This window comes from Dermacentor silvarum, chromosome 1, assembly GCF_013339745.2.
Source record: "Dermacentor silvarum isolate Dsil-2018 chromosome 1, BIME_Dsil_1.4, whole genome shotgun sequence".
Lineage (NCBI taxonomy): Eukaryota > Metazoa > Arthropoda > Arachnida > Ixodida > Ixodidae > Dermacentor > Dermacentor silvarum.
The window spans coordinates 212,002,788-212,024,035 of NC_051154.1; the positions used below are offsets into that span (position 1 = coordinate 212,002,788).

At 48.0% G+C, this 21,248-nt stretch overlaps 1 pseudogene; it reads left to right on the top strand.

The window, feature by feature from the left end:
- Positions 1-1,063: 1,063 nt before the first annotated feature.
- LOC119436740 (glutathione peroxidase-like) lies at positions 1,064-19,863 on the top strand (annotated as a pseudogene).
- The last annotated feature ends 1,385 nt before the right edge of the window (positions 19,864-21,248 follow it).

The window sequence follows — 21,248 nt, forward strand, 5'->3', positions numbered from 1 at the left end:
CCCATAGGGTTTTATCACACATGTACTTTAACGGAACATCACGGTGACGGTGACCGGAACTTCGCCTCGAGTGTGCCTACAATTGCTATCGCAATAAAACGGGAACGGCTGATTCGTACTTAACCAGTTTTGAATGTACATTACATCTACTTCTCAGTGGCAACACTTCCGTGAGCCATGTGGCACTGATGCTGAGTAAATGAACAAAAAAATGCCGTAATGTCTCCCTCAACATAGTGATTGGAGGCTCTCGCGCTTCAAATAAGTACGTACATGTGCTCGAAATGGTATGAACGATTTAATTTTTTGTGCAGTGACTCGGCCATTGCACGCAAAATTCACTTTCGTATTTGATGTTCCGTCTTTTTGTTTTCTTTCAATCTTGTATGCTTTAGTGTTTGCTCGTGCTATGGTGTCCTTTTTGTTATCATTTTAATTATTTATTTGTAACATTTTTGTCATGTAAGTGACACGGACTAGCTGGAGGCGTACTTCCAGTCTCTATAGTTAGGCACCTTTAAACTCGGCCTACCTACTAAAAAATGACTCTGCGGGGTGTGTTAAAACGCACGATTTATATATATATATATATATATATATATATATATATATATCGAGAAGGTCTCACGGTCGCGCTTCTTGTTAGTTTCGCCTGAGATCATGTAGTGGTAACTTGTTCGAGCGGTCTCTGTTGGGACCTTGGCCTAGCCTTTTGTTCATTATATATGAGTGCTGTTTTTTTTTTTTTCTTATTCTTTGAATTGAGGCGGATCGTGGCGATTTCCTTCTTTGTGTCATGTCATCGCTTCTTTCCCTTCTGTATTTGGCTAATAATAATAATAATAATAATAATAATAATAATAATAATAATAATAATAATAATAATAATAATAATAATAATAATAATAATAATAATCGGATGGCGACACGGCGTACTGACTCGTGTGTCGCAAGCTATCGCACAGCCCGACTCGCTGACAGCGACCGCGCCAGCAACGCGTGCTCGTGACGTGGCGGCGAGGGAAGGGGAAGCGGCGTCCCGGATAAAAGCCGGAGTCGGATGCCGCGGCTGTCGGTAGCTGCGTGCGGGTCGACGGCGGAAGATGCTGTCGCGACTCGTGCTGGCGCTTATGTGCGCCGCCGCCGGAGCGGCCGGCGCAAAGCCCAAGAATGCCGACTGCGACGGTCGGCCGCTGTCGCCAGAACTCTACAGTTTCCAGATACCCGACGTGCTCGGCACGCGCAACGTATCCCTGGACCAGTACCGGGGTCGCGTGCTGCTCGTGGTGAACGTGGCCACTTACTGAGGTCTCACCTGGTCCTACTCACAACTGAATGCACTCCAGGACAGGTTCGGGGCCATGGACTTCAGCGTGCTGGGCTTCCCTTGCAACCAGTTCGGCAAGGTGAGCGCTGCATGTCGTGACAGCGCTGCTTGCGCTGATAAAGCGCGCGGCTCATCGGGAAGCTGCTGATCGAGATGACCGCCATGTTCGCTGGCCCTGTCGTTGCGCGCCACGACGTCTCATGGGAGCAGACTCCAATTACGACGTGCCAAGTGTGAGAGGGTGTTGTGATGTACGCCGTTAGGGGATCGAGAATCGCGTTGCGCGTGGAGTTTAGTGCGTAATAACGTCATTAGGTTCATTGGCTTGTGCCCTCTGCAAAAGCAGGAATAGTATGAAACGACGACGTCCACAAGGAGGAAAATGACAGCAGACGGTAGCGTGTGCTGTCGTATTTTTCCTTTGGGTCTTTCGTTGTTGATGCTTTTTTCTTCTTCTTTTTTCACAGGGTAAAAGAGGTCGAACTCGCTCAGCTGCGCTACTTTGGGTCAAATCTCCCATGACGACGTAAAGAGAACCGCGATTAGTTCCAGATATTCACCAAGAAACACTTGCCGTCCAACGTTCGCACTGCGTCCTATGAAACTTTGGCAGTTTAATTTTCATGTTTAAAGGATTTGTTGTCGTTGCGCTGTAAGGATGCTGATACCTCGAGGCAGTGGTTGCTACAACTGGGCGAGGGAGAAAGAGTTGAATGGAAGCTGAAGATGTCAGCCTGCTATTTACAGGGCTTGCCACTTCAGATAAGGAGTTTCAGATGACACGAAGAGGAAAAGAATAAAAGAGATGCAAAATCAAAAAAAAAGAAAAAAAAAGCCTAGACATAAATAAACAAACCATGCCCATATAACTAACTAAAGTTCAAAGAATGTCCGAGGACCTCACTGAGGCTTTCCGTAGATCTGAATCTAGTCAAATAGCTTTTGATTCTTTTCAACCTCGAAGTATGCAGTTTGGTGGGACAAACTAAAAGGGAGAGAGAGAATAGCGTACCAGATTTCACCAGACGGCTGATATCGATCGAAACGTAGTTTCCCACTAAAATTACAAGCGGTAACTGGCGCTACGATTGTTCAGCTAGCATGGAAATCGGCCTACATTAAGGACACAATCTCGTATTTTTGAACGCAGAAGGTAGCAAGACTTTGCGCGCATGCAGAATTGTTGCGAATTGTTGCAGTTATGACGCAATATTTTATTGAACATTATCAAGTTGCAAAGTCGCAAAACCGTTTAAGCCACAAGGACGAAGTTTAGACAAATCCGTGTGCTGCCCAGCATTTCCACGCTGGCTGAACCGCCATGCTTGCCAGCTACTCTAGACACTAGCCCCTCGAGTAATTTTTGTAGGACACTTTGTAGATCAAAAGCCATCCACTATGCATGGTTCCATTATAGCCTCATCATATACGTTCACCGGCAGCACAAAATAAAGTGCCGAAGCAACGACCGTTTTAGCAACGACCGTTTTATAGTACCCAGGCAACGACCGGCGGATTTTCTTTCAACTTATACAGGGTGTTCTGGCGATGACTCCATAGCAATTATTAAAAATATGGGATTTGGTACAAAATGATAGTTGCTGCTTGCCAAAACTGACAGCTGTTGCAGACGTTATGCTGGCTTCAGAAATTGTACAATAGCCAAAACGCCCTATAATTAATTTTCAATAATTATTTTTTATTTATTTTAGCGTTGTATTTTTAACTGAAGAATTAAAGCCACGTCCACTTGTTAATCCAGAGGCCAACACCGGTTTGGAGATTTCCGTCCCGAAACTTGTGGCGAAATGCATTGGCGTTCCGCGAGCCCTCTTTTCACAAGGTCTTCTTTGAGCACTGCGTAGAAAAACTAAAACACGAAACAGGGACGAAAATATCTAAGTTGATGTTATGTTGCCAGACTTGCTATACTTAGTGCACACGTATCGAACACTGGCCGTCTTCAACTCCGCAAGTTCAATATGCGCTGTGATGTCATTAATTGGAAAATTAACTAGTGAAATTTCGTTGATCCGAGCGCTTACAGGCGGTTCGCAATCTTTTTTTCAGCAAGAATTACTTTGTATCGAATCCCGCACATTTAATAAATGGAGAATGTCGTAGCTGGATCGACAACAGTACACGTGCATACAATATTTGCACCCCCTCTCCCTTGTGTAGGGTATAGCCAACCAGGAATACATCTGGTTAACCTTCCTGCCTTCTCACACATCCTTTCTTTCTCTTGCGCTGTCGTCATGCCACTAGAGCACCTTCCGCCACCTGAGAACTTTTGGTAAATTACGTCGCATGCAATGTGCGCGTGTTTTTCTTTTCTCCTTAATTTCTTTTTTTTTCTTCTAATATGCTAACCGAAATCAGGAGCAATTAAAAGACGCTTTTAGTCGGGCGCCCTGATTGAGTTTGGCCGCCCACAAAATAGCATATTTCGTCGCGACTCTTATACCGCTCATTTCACAAGGAACTGCAGCTCAAAGTGCCGCAGTTCGTGCACCGTCGCGACCGATAGCGCAGCATACGACTACCTATAACCGAGACGTTTGACAGCGCGAATTTGGACAAAGGAACGGCGAAAGAAGCGACAGACGTCTTCATCTGTCGCCTCTTTCGCCATCCTTTGTCCTGTAGTTCGCGCTGTCAAACGTCATGGATCAACACCAACTAGCCCTGTCGCATACCTTACTACCTAACCGAAGCAGCAATAGCAACGGCCGTGACTATAGCAGCTGCATACGCAGCTATTAGATCGCCGGATACGGTCTGTGGCACCGATGCACCCAATCATACTGCGCATCTCCTGGCTTATCCCAAACCTAAAATTATGCCGCAGTCGAGGCGCATTATTTTTTTGGCACGGCCCATTCTCAGCTCGGTTTAAAACGTTCTTTTAGCCGGGTATATACCTTCGTGCTATAGAGAAGCACTTTTTCGCGCGCTCTGCCACGAACAGCGGGTGTCGGCGCTGGTTGCGCGTATACCTAATCTCATCGCGACGGGCGCTCCTAACGACACGCGTGTTCCCACACACACTCTGTTGTTTCGTTCTGGTTTACCAGAACGATGATTGGCCGTCTTGTTTGTCAAAGCTGCAGAGCCATGTAGGGCGCAAGCTTTCCTCCTCCTGCCATTCAGTGTCATTGTTATCTTACGGACACTTTTGAAGCAGCTGGCCCCATATGTCGATCGGTGAAGAGCAATTGCCAAAACCACGTGCGCACTTCCCCAGCACCTTCATCTGACTGTTTTCTCCAGCTGCGAGGACCTGTTGCGCTGATGCGTTCTTGCATGGACGTGCCCGACGGCTTGTCCACGTTTGCTATAGTTTGCCGGGCGGGTTTTCTTCGATTTAACCTTCCTGCTTTCGCCCGATATTTCGCGGGTTATGGGCGGCAGTTATATATACTCCGCATTGCGCAATGACGCAACAGCGGGCAGAATGGACAGGGGCACTGATAGCAGTGATAGGGATATTACGTACGCCACACTCATCCTCCCAGCTGTGTTGCCGGTGGTTGCAAGTGCGCACTGTTACAACTACACTTATGTGTGTGGCAGAAAAAGGATGAAATGACAGATAGCTCAAAATTTGCACCAAAAATAAAAAAGAAAGAAAGAGAGAGAGAGAGAGGGGGGAGAGAGAGAGAGAGGGAGAGAGAGAGAGAGAGAAGTGAGCATACGTGCGACCTGGTTACGGAACTCTGCGTGTTGAAGTCATCGCAAAGCTCTCCGTCTCGTTATCCTCAGAGGCGACAAGGTGATGCTGAGTTCTTCAGCGCAAACATTGAACGCGGTCACGATCCCCTGATCCTCTGAGCAGCATTCCTTGATCTCCATTATAGAATGCCAATACGTCTGCGTGCTTTAGTTGTGTAGCTTAATAGTTGCATTTTACGATGTTCCGAGCGACGTAATAAGTATAGTCCAGCTTCACATATTTGTTCTCATATCGCAACCTAAAGCGGCCTGCGATAACTTGCGCGCAGTCGGAAACATTTTCTTTTTCCTTCGATCTTGCTTTTTCGTGGTGGAAGTCCGTCGTTTCTGGTACGCAACTACAAGGTATATATATATATATAGGGAGAGAGACGCGCGAGAAGGAGTCGCTGAATTATAACGGTAATACTTACAACCGGCACTTCATTTTATTTGCGCATTCACAAAGCAATTCAAAACGGGACAGTGTAACTCTTCCACCCTTAATCTAACCCTTAGACTCCTCCCGTTTTATGCCGAGGGGGAAAAAAAGCAATAACGCATGGTGGGAACGTTATACGCTCTTGAAGTGAGCCTAGGCATGTGCATAATTAACGCAAGCCCCCTGATAGTGCTGTCATATATATCAATCCTCGGTCACGCCAACAGCAGCGGGAAGCAGCTCACGGCTGCTTCTGTGACTCCATGTGCAGGTCGCAGATCACTGGTCGTGACTTCGCGGCAGCGCGCAGCATCGAACGGGCTGAGGCTTTGTTTGAGAGCTGCGCTCGCACCTCGTTCAGATGTTTATCGATGTCTTTTGCGCTTTGGACGTGGTAAGAGCTGTCGCGCTGCCGCTGGCAAACGAAGTATATATACTAACGGCTACAATACAAACGCAAGCAACGAATTTCCGAAACTTGTTTGTCGAAGTAGATGGAATGATCGTGTGTTTCATTCGAGCCTTGTCGTGCCATCGACACGCACTTCTTCGTAAAGGCTGATTCACACTAGGCCGACACGACACCGATTGTGGTCTGCCGACGGTTGGCGACAGCAGTTTACAGGGCGGAAAACGCTGTGGCCAACGGTTTAAAGGAAGGAGAATGATGTCGCCAACAGTCGGCAGACCAAAATCGGTGTCGTGTCGGCCTAGTGTGAATCAGCCTTAAGCGGAAACCGATGGCGCCATTGTTTGACGTCCATCCGGCGAAATGTTCGTGTTTTGAGATTTCCGTTAGCGTCTCATTTGTCCGCGACGGTATACGAGTGATTTCGATGCGGTTTGATCCGCTGCAGCTAAGGCGAAATAGGCGGTGGAGCTCAACAGTCATTACGGTATTCCGGGTGCATTAATTAGCAAACATTTAAGTAATTCTTTTTCAAAAAAAAAGTGAGAGTACAGTTTAAAAGGCGTTCTTTTTCCTTTGAGAATGAAGAGGGGGAGGGGGTACATTATTCGCGCCGGCGCACATAGAAATTTGCGTGAAATATATTATTTCAATAAACAACTGGCACTCAAAGCGAATTAATTTTTAAGATACATATTGCACTTGTGGCATTGAAGCCAGTTTGTGCTCAAGGAATGTCCACTCGGTAGGAATCCTCACTACGACAGTTCTCCAAATAACTGGTACCCGAAATCTACCGCGAATTACATAAGCGTTCGACAAACTTCTGTTCCGCTATTCGTGAGGAAAGCCTATCCGGGAAAATAATACAGTAAACCATACACCACTGCATTTCGCTCCAAGCTTGCGGACGGATGCCGCGAGATTAATTATATTCTCGTTATGCGTGCCAAGTGGGTTTGCCTTGAACACTTGGCTGGTTTCAATCCCGCAGTTACATCTTCCCTAGAGTAATTAACTAAAAAATGTACCAGTGAACTTTAGCGAAGAGTTAAAAAGTATTATGGCACATCTCGCAGGCACCGGCGCGAAAAGTCAGTCGCCGGAAAATCTCGTCCTTTATCTCTGCTGTACTATTTCTTGCTGAAGCACATGCTACCAAGGTTTAGCGCCGTTCAAAGCGAAACAAAATATTCACTCAACGCATATTAAGGTAGGAATGTACAGGGCTCTGCGATTCAAACGCGATACTCGGACCGCATGGCAGCTGGCGCTTTTTGTGCCACCAGTGAGCGCTTAGTGATCGCTAAGGGGCCGAATGAAGTCACAATGCATCAAAAAGTGTATCGGTTTCATGTGATGCAAAAATGCATCAGCTCGGTGCCCCCAGCGCTCACCGGTGGCGCAACAAATTCCCGCAGCCACGCGCTCCGAATATCGCGCTTCAATCGCTGAGCACCTGTACACCGCGTCTCACTGTACAAGGCGTTATAGTAAGCGCGCAGCTTCAACGCTTGTAGCTGTACCCAGCTGTACCATCTGCGAGCTCAGACAGCGCGTGCGTAGAACGTGAGGCACACGCCTACGCGAAATCATGGCGACAAGTTGTGGATTTAGCTGCTAATGGTTTCCGTGTCGGCATCTGCGCACATCATCGAGACCGCGCGAGTACTGGAAAACGTTGGCTGCCCATTGAGTGCCACCCGTCAGGCCTTATAACAAACGCCGCTGCATTCGAGTGGCGTCAGACGGACTAATGGCTTCGATGTAAAAAGAGAGAGAGAGAGCGTGAGATAAAGAAGAAAAAGAAAGAAGCTAAGTAAGAATCGTGATTCTTGTGAAGGCGACGGTTGCGCACTCGTCGTGTAAGGAAGCGACAGCTAGCCGTGCCCTTGAGCTGCAATTAGCTGTCAGCGAGGGCAGAGCCGGCAGAGGACAGCATACAGCTGGCCGATGCACGCCGATCGTGTCAAGATATTCGTCTCCCTGGATGTATAATCTTGCTTTCATCGTCCAGCGCAACGCGTCAAGTGCGAGATACTTCCACGAAAAGCTGCGCTTCGTGCACGGATTCCGCGTGATAATGCTGGATTGCGATATATAAGCCACGTGACGGCTGCCATTTTTATTTCTTTTTAATCATTGCCTCTTCTCAGTCAGCGCGCGCACGCGCAGAAACAGTTACGTCCGAATCATCTTCTCTGCTTCTTTTTTTCTTTTTTTTTTGTGCATTGGCGAACCGCGTGTTCGCGGCCCAACGTTGGAGCGATTGCTTGAAGTTTCAAAGCAGATAACAGTGTTTCGTTTTACTATGGCTTTTTTTTTTCTAGCGTTACTCTTCTCCTCTATCGTTGCTGAGCCGCTCTGAACCATGACTCATACTATGTCGACTGTCGTTAACGCTCCATTTCGCTTCCTGGCGGGGCCGGATGAGCTGCGTCGTTAGGAGACGCGCCACATTCACACCCGCCGGTCGCCACGCCGAAGCACGCACGCTTGAGGGCAGCTGACACATCAAACAGTTTCTAGGACACATGAACGTGTATCGAGTCCAGGACCGCGGTAGGGCTTCGCGGTCGGAGTCCCCGCGGAGGTGTCTATGGGTGGCTTGTTGCTCGCCACCGTCTCCGTCTTCTATATGGAAAGCCACTTCAGCGGTGTGCAGAGGGACGAAAGTTGAAGGAGTAGTAAGGTGATCAGGAGCTGCGAGTCTTTCTTACAGCCCGCTTAGAGAAAGAGTCGTTATTGAGTTTGATGTATTCGTGATGGTCATTCCCTTTGGTAAGATGCAGCTGGCACACAACCGGTACAGTAACGGAAACGGTAGAGCGGTAATGCTACGCTAGTGCGTTTCAATATCATTCACGTATATAAGTAAAGTACCTTCAGCTGAGAGAATCGATGCCTTCGCTCGGAGCCTTGTGCCACCAAGAGTCAGAACTGTAATTGAATCTTTTTTTTTAATTACAACGAGCGCAGCAGTCAAACAACTCGATTTAAAAAAAAGAAAAAAAAACTATTTAGTCTATATACTGAGATTCGCGAGACTTGAGCCACAACATAATAATCACTTTCGAGACTAATGCACAAACCCAAATCACCAGGAACTCATTTAGGGCACGAGTGAGATCTTATCGCTGGAAACACCGTATTGGGTAATGATGGGTCGATGAGTATATGGCGATTTCTGGGACCCGATGCTTTCGAGTGTCACATCCCCTTCCCACCTAACGAGGGTACAACGCGTCCACACGCTACTAGCCCTGCAACCTTCCCTCGGCCATCATCGTCGACCAAGCACAGGTGGCTTCATAATGGTACGTGCTGGTGTTGATAAGCAGACTTAGTTTAGTTCGCTGGAGCATTGATCTCGCGATTAAGATGGTCTGCGTTCGTTTCGCGAAGCCTTCAAGAGTCCTCTAGTGCGCTGCTCGCTCAGAGTGCTATAGTAATTAATCGCCAACACGCACGCGCGCACGCACACTCTCTCTCACACACACACGCACAGACGCACGCGACACATATGCATACACGCAAAACCGAGCAATGTAGACAAAATGTTTGTGTTCGTAACGCCGCAAATTTTCACGGGGAACTCTTGTTTATGACATTCATGAACCTTCAATACGTCGCACTGTATACGTTATGGCAGTGGATGCCTTTCAATGTCGCGTACCTTCTCGAAAGAACGATAATAGCGAGTTCGCGAATAGAAAGTCGTTTGTCGTTTACGCATTTTCATCACGTTGATTTCCCAGTGAAGGCGCAGTGGGACATACAGCTCCACGGATCAACACGACCTATATACCAGTCTCCGCTCCATCACCCCTCCCCCTCCCCACCTTTTTGAAGTACAAAACTCGCGCAATCAAGTTCCTGATGAAGGTGATGATAGCACAGATTTTCCCTCTCTAAGCGAGTACGTTCCTCTTGTATGCAAACCTTTACGGCAACTATTTATTGCATACCGGAGAGCAACTGTTGTCTAGTTTACATATAGGTATAAACAAGGCAGTCAATTGTAGCGGGGTGTCAACATGTCCAATTACGATGGTGCTGGTGAGGGTCATTGCGAATCCGCGCTGATATTCCTCCTTCTAGAGGAAAGGCTAAAATGGTCAGGCCACGTAACAAGACGGGACGAAAACTGTAATCTACAACAGCAAGGTTGTGATAAAGACTGAAGTATAGCTTAAGAAAAGAACCAAACGGCCGTCCGACAAAAAAAATACAGTAAAAACTAAAAAAATAGACACATCCTTTAGAAGATTCTAGAAGCTTTGGATAAGACTTACACAATCCACTACATGCAGTCTGTTGTATATCATAGACGCGATGTCGGGCGCGCTGAGGCCTTCCAGACACCGCTATCACTCTCTGGGAGGAAGCGCGTTATCGCGCGACTTTCTGAATAATCGACGAACCACCGAGAGCCATCGAAATCTTTCACTGATGCCGCCACTGACGAGACACAAGTGAAGCAAGGGAAGTGGCTTTTGGACTTTTTGATGCGAAGCGAGAGAGAAGCTTTGATTGTTAAACGCATGCCGAGGCAGACACGTGCAGCGCTTATCTTAACTCTGCTCCAGTATACAAAAAGAATGAACTAAGAAAGCGAAAATGAAAAAAAAATTACTCCATCTCCCGCGAAAGGGAACCATGTGCGGATGCGAAGCAGCGGAGAGATAGTTAGCTTGAGCGGGAGATGGTTTCGCGGCGGCTGCCCGAGCATTGCGGCGCTGCACAGGAGAGAATGAGGCGTGCGCGCTCCGTCATTTTCATACCGCGGAACTACCGTGGCGCCCCCAGCGGAGTATGCAGCTGTCGCACCACCTGTCGAGCGCGCCGCTCCGGATTCCTAGAGGAGAGAAAGGGGGAAGCGTTGGAGAGGAGAGAGAGGGGGAGGGGACGCGCATACGCTGTGGGGGTGTGGCACGCGGGCGCCGCTCCGTAGAGTATTCCTAGAGGAGAGAAAGGGGGGAGCGTAGGAGAGGAGAGGGGGAGGGGACGCGCATGCGCTGTGGGGGCGTGGGACGCGGGCGCCGCTCCGTACAGGATTCCTTGAGGAGAGAAAGGGGGAGCGTAGGAGAGGAGGGAGAGGGGACGCGCATGCGCTGTGGGGGTGTGGGACGCGGGACAGAGCCGCCGGCAAGAAATGCTTCAGATTTAAAAGAAAAAAATTCGATGCTTGGCGGAGAAAACTTTGGGGTCCGCGGCGTTCAAGCAATCGCGTGGTAATCGTTATGGAAACTATATCTACACAAGCTGTGTGCCGCGAGAAATATCTGTCTACATGGGACCGTACGTCGTAACGGTTCATCTGATCCGTTCATCTGAGTGGCTGATGCCGGCGGTGATCGATGGCGGTTCGGCTGCGTCCGAGTGAATGACTAATGGTGAAAATAATGGAAAATGAACTGGGTGGTTACAAAATAACGGCCGTGGCAGATTGCTTTTGTGCACAGGTGTTTTATCTTGACAGCGGAGCTGTTTAAGCCGACCGTAAGTCCGTGACGCGTCGGAAAAAATGTGGAATCCTGGCGTTAGTGCAGAAAGGGTCCAAGCGCAATGGCACATACCCTTGTGAAATAGCGAAGCTGAGCCTGGGATAAGTCTAGCAAAGCATGGTTGGGACTACTTCAGCTTAGTCAGTCATCGATAGCCAATCGATATCCAATCAATAGCTAATCGATAATCGATCAATAATCAATAAATTCCGTAAATGCTGGGGATGACTCGGTAGTGCTTTGCCTAGCCCAAATACGTAGCCAATACCTTGCGATAGCCAATCAATAGCTAATCGATCAATAATCAATCAATTCCGGGAAATGCTGGGGATGACTTGGTAGTGCTTAGCCTAGTCCAAAAGCCAGGACAAGCTAGGTGCCCATCAGCTCCGCTGTCTCTTTAGCATTGCGCCTCCAGTGCAAGCTACGCTACTATTTTTCTGTCTATAGGCTTTCACTTTTTCGATGCCATGGTGCATAAAGCCTGGCACAGAGCCATTTCTTCTTTCCTCCAAAGTTGGGGGAACGAAGAAGCTTGAGAAGAAATTATCAGCACCGAGTGGTGGAACGAAAAATGATACGCGTAACGTTGAGAGACAGGAACGCGGCGGCATGAATTTGAGGGCATGCAAGCGAGTATGGCTGATTTTCTCGTTGAGATTAAGAGAAAGCAGAAGAGTTGGGCAAGTCATGTAATCAGTAGAGTAGATAAGGGGTGGTCTGGTAGAGAAAACAGAACGGGTGCCAAGGGAAGCGCAGTCGATGACGGCAGAGGATAAGGGTGCGATGAAGAAATTTGCAGACATATAGGACGAAAAGGTTTGATTCAAGGCGGGAGTAATTGGAGATCGCTGGGTGAGTTCTTCGTCCTTCAATGGACGTAAAATAGGTCGACGACGACGACGACGACGACGACGACGACGATGATTATGATGGATTGCGCCACACACTAGAAAGCCACGTTTGATAGCATGCTGGGTTCAAAGTACGTATCCCGATGTCTACGTCGTACATATCAGGTCCATGAAGCTGCTCCGGCGCAAAGGCATATTCTCTGAAATATTCAAAGCTCAAATATACTTTAAGTAAAGATCGAAATATTTCTGAAAAAAAATAAAGAAGTTACACAGATTTAGCGAAAGCCTAATACTATACGCGTAGTGCACCGCCTATAGAGGCCTCACTGATGGCCACCTAACGGGCGCTTTCGAAAGTACGCTCGGGATGCAGTAGCAGACGACAACCCTTTGTAGCAAAAATGGCTGAAGTTTGCGACTGCCATTTCCTTCTTTATCGGATGCCAGACCCATACTTCAGCGGCGACAGCTGCAGGAAAGGCGCGGGCCTCTATGAAAGCGGATATGTAAATGATGTTGTGCCAAGTGCGTCCCGCAGACAAGCGCAACGAAGCCCGGTTATACGAAGTGGAGCTCGTGTTAGTAGCCGGCTTTGTTTTGTTGATTAATGCGATGTCTTGATCGTTGTTTTATTTTTAATTCTACTGATCCATAATACGCACGGGTGAATAAAAGCGCAAGTTATCCCTGCACTGCCGATACAACTCCGCTGCGTATGTAAACGAACTGCCCTTCCCACTTCAGTTTGCGCCATTTGAAATTCCCTGAGTGACCTGTTTGGAAACCTACAGAGCTAAAGTGTCACCAACTTCTGAGCATTTCTTTTTTTCAAATATTACGGAAGAGAAGTCACGCGATATAATTAAAGGCGGATCAGCGTCGGCCAAGGTAGACGGGCGCTGGCGGCAAGGCCGTGTCTAGTTCTTTGCGGCGTAGGCATTGCGCTCCTACGCCGCAAAAGATAAGAAAGAATTAAATTGAGTACAAAATGTACATGGAAAAAAGGCACTCAACTGTGAAACAAAGAAAGCACTATGTATGGTAAGCCTGCTCAGACAGCGTCAAGATGTAATGACTTCCCAAATCTGACACGAATTTTTCAAGGACAATCAGACAGCAATACTATATGCAGCAGCTAACAGCAATCCTCGCCCTGAACTATGTCTTTTCTAACACGTTTCCCAAGCAACCACCATATCGCAGATGTCCTCTGGCGAAAAGAGTGAAGCTGTTAATGAAGCACTAGCCTGTAATCATTCCGATCAAACACAGCGTGATTTAGGCCCCTTACAAACAAGTAGAGGCGGAAACCTCGTACTTAAAAAATCAACAACGGTTCTGCATTAAACAAATAGCAGCATTTCAATATTCGCGAAGCCACGCATAAATAAATACAATGACATGAACTGCGTGACAGTTGGCGCGACGATTTAACGGGCCGCATAAAACCAACAAAATCAATCCTTGCAAGCCCTCACCAGCTTTAACACACAACACGGTGCATTCGTACAGTCGTGCTAGAGCAGCACGGTAAAGAAGCGCAAACGGAAGAAGCGGCGAGCCACATTGAGAACCTAAGCGAAATGCATTTAACCTGCTTGCAGCACTGCGCAAAAACCGAACCAAAACATGAGTAGGGCGTGGCCAACTTCGTCGCTTATACATGCAAACATGATCGAGTGCAAAAAACACTGAAATGACAAAAGAAATCATGAGAACAAGAAATTTCCCGTCGAACGGCGGCGATCCATTGCTGCCGTTGCTTCCACTGATGAAGCCTCGCCGAGAATGAATGAACCGTGTCGCCGGCAAGTTTTTTACAGCTAGTTGAGCACCCACACCACGCAAGAATTCGACATGGATTCAAGCTTTGGCCACCACACACATGCGATGGGTGTTGCTTATTTCGCTCCAAAAACGCGAATCGAACAACGAGGCATGAGCAACGACGTAGAAAATTAAGGCAGACAGCTGCCTCCTTTCCCGAGTGCACTCGTAGGAAGGCCGCCTCCAGTGGCGCATCCTTCGGCGCGCTGTATATAGCATTAACTTCGAGCTATTCGTACTACGATGATCTAAATTGCCGATGGCGTTCTACATAAGTATTCCCGTGCACTTCGCGGGCAAAACTTTTCGTGTAAAATATTGTTTGGATGGTCAATGTACTTCGTAGCTTACTTTGTGGACGGATATCTCGAATGTGACACTAGACTTGGGATTTCTCCTAATGCACATGTCTTCATTACTGTCTGGCTTCAACACTACAGTTGAACTGTGCCTTAAAGTAAATAATTATATACTTTAAGTGAACAGTGCTATTTGTAAGATGAAGTAAGTTCCCCGTTTATATAGTAAGCCAGTCTAAGAGGAGGAACTGTGCTATCTAACGCAGGCGATTTCTTGAAGTTGAAAACTCCAGATAGAATGAGTGCTAGAATGTGAGAATCAGTCATGTCACACCTGCACAATGAGGAATTTTGCGCGTTACCTATAGGTATCAACTCGTATGTGGCCATTACACACGTTGCCTAAAGCAGGACCTGCTTTGCACAACGTGTGCAAGAGCATGATCCTTCGTAACTACTCATTCATGGAACTGCATACCAGTTCTCGTAACTAAGCGCAACATGCGTGACATCTGTGTTTCGAAGCTGTTAGGTCTGCGCATCCTTTTGTAACATCTATCAACCCGCTATATACCGCGAGAAGTGTACGCGATTCACAGATCAGCAAAAAAGGCAGGCGCGGCTTTACCTTCGATTCAATGCCCCCCGTGAGCCGTCTGTATTTTGATGTGACCGACATCAAACGATGTCGCAGCCGCGCCAGACAGTTCGATAATGACGTCCTAAAGCGAGCTGCCTATACGTGCCCCACGCAATGTTCCGTACGCTCCTTTATTTGCAGCCGTCAAGTAGTCACGATGGACTGCATTCTCCTATATGCAGCTACGTCGCATGTTTTCTTTTTTTTTTTCTAAATTCCCCGATGAAACCATTCTACGAAGGTTATTGAATTATTACGGCGCCCGAGTCGCCTGCTCTTTGGATAGCGGTAGCCGAGTGCGAGGTACTCGCGCACCTGCTACCAGCAGCTTATTTCAGTATAGCAAACGCATGTGCCATGCCGCTCAGGCAGGTACTGTACGTGCGTTTGCAGCCACGAACATGGGGTTACGCGTGCAGCTCCTTTGTGAAAGTGTGATCGCGGTTATTCTGCTGAACAGTGGAAGCGCAGATACAGCATTTGGTGGCTTTCCGATGTTGCCTGTGGTCGGGCACACTTAGAAGTCTCTCTCAGTATTCAGCTTAATTTGCTTATAGAGAAGAGCGCAGTTAAAATATGAAATCGACGCACACGCGTTGTTAATAACGACTGTAACCTTATTTATTAAACTTATTTTTCTCTCAACTTTCTCCTCTCTCGTGTTAACGCTGCAGCAAGAGCCGGGCGGTTCGGGGGAGGAGATCCTGAACGGCATCCGCTACGTTCGGCCAGGCAACAACTTCCAGCCAAATTTTCCGTTGTTCCAGAAACTGGACGTCAACGGCGAGACGCAGCACCCGCTCTTTGAGCTGCTCAAGGTCAGTGTGCATCTCTCTTCTCACTGCGCTTCAGCATGCGGGCTCGCCGAACAGGAAATTCTTGAAAGTGAAAAACGCAGCCCCGGCACTTTTTATGTTTTCCTGGAAGACGCGCAACTGTGTTACGCGTATGCTGAGTTGTTGGCGATGGCCCAAAAGGGGCAGCTCAAATGCGCTCGCACGGGGTATTAAGAAAATAGAAAGATAAAAACAAAGACTCAGGTGTTGCGTGGTACTGTGTTATTGCGCGCGCCCTTCAAGATAAGATTCCTTCATTCAGTGTATACATACATATACTCGGTCGTTCAGATAAGATTCAGGGTGCATTTCTGGAATCCCTGCACACATAAAAAGAGATAATTTGGTCCCCTGCCGCATTTTATTTCGCTTCCGCAGTTGGCGCGTGATGTGAAAGCAGAATTTCCTACACTGCGAACGACAAAAGACAAAAATGTTGGTGAGGCTTTTTTTTTTTTTTTTTTAGAAACATAAGAGTTACCTCAGCTTGTACCGCAACGGAAACGCTACGAGTGCATGCGTTCGCAGTGGTTTCTAATGCCAGAATTGCGCTGTGTCCTGAAGGTTCTTACAACAAATTCAATATTTAACTTCGGATGCGCGCATGACATGCAATTGCAATTTGGTTCTTTTAAATAAATCTGAGACATTCGCAATGTTTGAGTTCGTACAAAAAATTGCGCTGTTTGTGAAAAAGCAAAAGCTCAACAAAACAAAGCCCTTGTAAATTTAGCGCTCGTATTCTGACGGATATGAACGCTGTTGTCGTCGCCTTAATTCTTTGTTTGTCACTTGACAGTTAGCATTTTTCACATCTCTTGAATGCTGGAGCACCGTTGTGACGTGACTTTAATTAGCGGTACACGTAATGGTGCATGAACTCGTCTTTATCTAGAAAGCAGATTTACGTCACCGACATCGTCCTCTGAGGCTCGCAAGCCTTTACTGACGCGCTTTAGACATGGTCTCGAAGGTAGAAGTATCACGTCGGTGTGCAAAAACGTTTGAGGAAAGTTATGTAAATATATACTACAAATAACAGCGCACGTACTCCAGAACAAAGACAAAAAGAGACGAAGACAAGCGCTGTGATTTGTATAGTATACCATGGAACACCAACTAGCCCGGTCTCAAACCTTGACTAAGGTAAGCCGTAAAACGGAGGAAAACGGAGGGGGGAGGGGTGGACTTACGTGTGAAGGGAGGTATTAGCGCATTTATGCTTCAGTGCACAAATATTTACATTAAAGCGGAAAGTGGGGACTGCCACGTCTCACTCCGCTGCCAACGCTACAGGCCGAGTCCCAACTCAACACGAGTTGGTGCACAATCGTCGACGCGCGCGCGCCCTTAAGCCATCAACGTTTTACTCGGCTGCTGCATTGGCCCGGTACACGGGACATGAAATACACAATCCAGCTACTACGACACCCGATGCAGCTCCGTGGAACAGGATACCATTAAAGGACAATACGTTTCCCGCTTTCGTCGCGCCGATGAGACGATGCGACTCTCGTAGCATACACTGATGCCGTTGTTAATGGCACCATGATTCACACAGCTCTCGTGTGGCCATTGATACCAGAGGCGGGTCAGACGTGCTCGTATGTGGCCGATCCCGCACCGCCGGCTTATATCTTACCGAGCTTGCCGCCATACGTGACGGCTTGGTCGCGTTGCTGCCTTTTGTTCAAGCTGCTCGATATTCTCAGCTCATCATTCGCACGGACTCGACTCAAGCCATCCACGACATACGTAGAGTATATCGGTCCACTCTGCTCTCAGATAGCATTCACCGCCTTGCTGCCACTACGAATATCGTGATACGCGTCCAGTGGGTACCTCGAGCAGCCCTGCCGGGCCTCCTTGAAGCAGATTTGGAAACCAGCCCCAGATTATAACGCACCCACTTCCGCATTTTCCTGAAGACGCCTGCGGACAACTGATCCGAGAAAAAGAAAATCTCCGAAGTACCACACGAGCTCTTATGCTCGTGTGATACGAGCTCGTGTGGAACGGGCCTGACCCGTGTGGGTCAGATCTCCCTGGTGGGTTCACCCGCCGCGAGGAGGTCACGTTACGGAGGCTGCGTGCCGGGGTCGCGTTCATCCCGTCTGTGACCGCTCTCTGGCCCTACGATACATCGTGCCCATTTTGTGACACTATATACAATCCTGAATGTGACAGTGACACACTTTAAGGACGTGCCCAGAACTTCACTTAAGCCGTCCCCTCCACCACCTGGCAACAGGCCTTTGGCCTGTCTGCCCACCGGACCTTGAACGGTGGATTCAAATACCATTTCATTGTTCACTTCTAGGTTTTATGCATGAATCAAGTCTGTTCGTGTACTTTTGACATGCTTTGTATTATGCCTAAGGGCAAGCTTCCCAAATTTAAAAGAAAAGAAAAAAAAAAAACAACGGAAAGTGATCAACTGTGACAGCAGGGTAATGCAAGATTGTGGGTGAAGATACTTTGTCACAGTGTGGCATCACATTGTTCGCTTCCGAGATGCCTTCGCCTCTGAGTGGCGTATCGTCAAGCGCTACGCTTCACTGCAGTGACGGGAAAGCCGACTCGATACGCTCGAGGCTATGCGATGTGAAAATATGGAACGGGTGTGAGGTGTGGCGTATTCCTTTCGTTATATATGCTCTTCCGCTAGCTCAGCGCAGTGAACGCGCGCTAAAAATGTGACATCTCTGAAAATGACCGTTTGAAAACGCCGCCTCGGTGCCCTTTTCACCTGGCGACGTCCGCAGCATACGTGTCATCTTTCTGCGTTTTGTTTATCTATGCAGAGTCACTGCCCCTCGCCGGTGTCGAAGTTCCGGCCGAGAGACCGGTTGTTCTACACTCCCCAGGACAACAATGATATTCGCTGGAACTTCGAGAAGATTCTCATCGACCGGGACGGAACTCCACTCCGCCGGTACGACCCTGGCTTCCTGCCTGTTAACATCACCAGCGACATCGAAGCCCTGATCAGCACTGGAAGGCTGCCTCCAATTGAGAATTAGTCATATCATGCAAAGTACATGCCGCTTTAACAGTGCGCCTACAACTTAACCACAAAAGTGACGTTTTGAACTTTGCAACGCTGGACCTTTATATTAGTTAACTTCAGAAAACCATTTTTATTATCTGTCTCCGCCTCGGTCCCTCAAAACAGGCACTTGCCCGCTTCTTTCTCAATAAACGTCGCTGGCAACTATTCGCGATTGTGACAGTGGAAGCTGATCTTTCAGAGTACTCCGAAACTCAGATGATGTCGAAAGTGCCAGCGTATAACCTTCAATTAGCTTGCTAGCTTTCTCCGGCGCCCAGATACATGGGTACTACCGGTTCGCGCATGTTTACAGCGCAATGATAATTATAATCCGGCAACTACTCTTCCCCCACTCTTGTTAAAAATTTGTCAACGTACGACAACGCGCGTTGTCCAACCTAGTACCCACGCCCCCTAACGATACGAACAAAAGAAGCCGCGCTTATTTTCTTCGGCTGAATGGCTTAATATATTTGGCTTGTACCGGCCCCGCACCTTGTCCCCCCCCCCCCCTCACCCCCCACGTTTCCTTCTTTCTTCCTGGTTTGTAAAGATGCGTGCTGCGCGCGCCTCCGTCGTCACTTTTGAAAGGCGCACTGTTAAGAAAGCGAGTGAAGCCGTTGTTTGTGTCATCGTCCATCCGCCATCAATGACATCATCGCCTCCGATCACCGTCGGCTGCCAGGGAGGAAAGGAGAGCGGCCGCGCAACGCGGAGGTCCGGACGCACGGCTCGCGTATGACGAGCTGCCCCTCAAGCGAAGCCGCCGGGACAGCTCTGAAGGGAGCCGCCGACGCAAGCCCCCTCTTTGTGCATTCGGGGGGCGCTGCACCCGACCGACGGCGACCGGCTCGTGTGCCCGGTCCTCCTGCGGAACGCCCGACGCTCTCTCACCCTCTCAATAAAAGGCTGGCTGTCATTGCGCGAAATAAAACGCAGCGTCCGTGTTGTGACATCGGAATCCCACTTTTTTTTTTTTTTTCGTTGTTTTTTACCGAGAGGTCAGCGACTCTCCTTAGCGCCGCCGGCGTCATCCGCTGGCGGCGGGATCCGCGCAGCACCTGGACGACAGCCGCTACGGTACGGAACGACGTAAAACCGCTAGTTTGTTTCATGCCACTTCTTCTGTGGGCAGGTTATGTGAATATATATATATATATATATATATATATATATATATATATATATATATATATATATATATATATATATATATATATATATATATATGTACAAGAAAGCGATGACGAACTTTTTAGGAAATAAGACGTATTCACCTTTTTGGCTGGTGGCAGGGGCGGATTCAGTTTTTCTCTGAGGGGGGTCAGCTTCTATCAAGGATGATGATGATAGTAGTAGTCTTTTCTTTATTTACCGCAATTCACCGTTTCTGTTCACGATAAACTCGCCTCTTAAGGTTGATTCACACTAGGCCGACACGGCACCAATTTTGGTCTGCCGACTGTTGGCGACACCGTTGGCCTTCCTTTAAACCGTTGGCGACAGCATTTCCCGTCCTGTAAACTGCTCGCGTCATCAGTCGGCAGCCCAAAATCGTTCTCGTGTCGGCGTAGTGTGAATCAGCCTTTATACAGCTAGTGCAACTCCTGTAGCGAAGCCAGGTATCGGTTTCTCCGAACTTATAGGAAAAGGACGTTGTCCAACACAGCCATGTGCTTGGTGGCTGTGCCTGATAATATATCTAAGTCAGTATTGTTTCCGATAATAAAATTTGGGATCATCTGTTGCAGATTCGTTATAGGTGAGTAAGCACGGGTCCATCTTTGAAATTATGTTGGGACACCTTGGTTTCCATAAGAAGCTTCTTTGTGTTCCGCTGAAACACCTTCGTTTGCTTTTAACGCTTCCACCCCAACGCACCAACCACTATGCTGGTTGTTTACGACATGCGAATCACCACGTATGAAGACTCACGACGCCACCTACATGAAGAACGATGTGGAGTAGTAGCCGAGAGTGCGAGCCAGCGTCTTTTGCTTCGTGTTTTGTTTCCCACGGGACGTCATCCTTTTACAGGCGCGCATCTGCTCCTGTTTCTTGAAGTTTCGTTTACCATTCGACGCCATCCTAGGACCGCGTGCTGGCGTTGGCCGCTCCCCCACTGCGCAGCTGCGGCTCGAGGCTTCGCCCGCTCCGCGAGAACACCCACTCAGACAAACCGATCGAGTGGGTTTGAGCCTCCTATATGCTTATTGTACGACAATAAAACAGTACGAAGTTAAAATGCAAAACTCGCAGCGTACGAACGGTACTGTGCTTGTACTGGTTGCTGTCAACGTAGAACTGTGATTACAATGAGCGTTACAGTTAGAAAAGC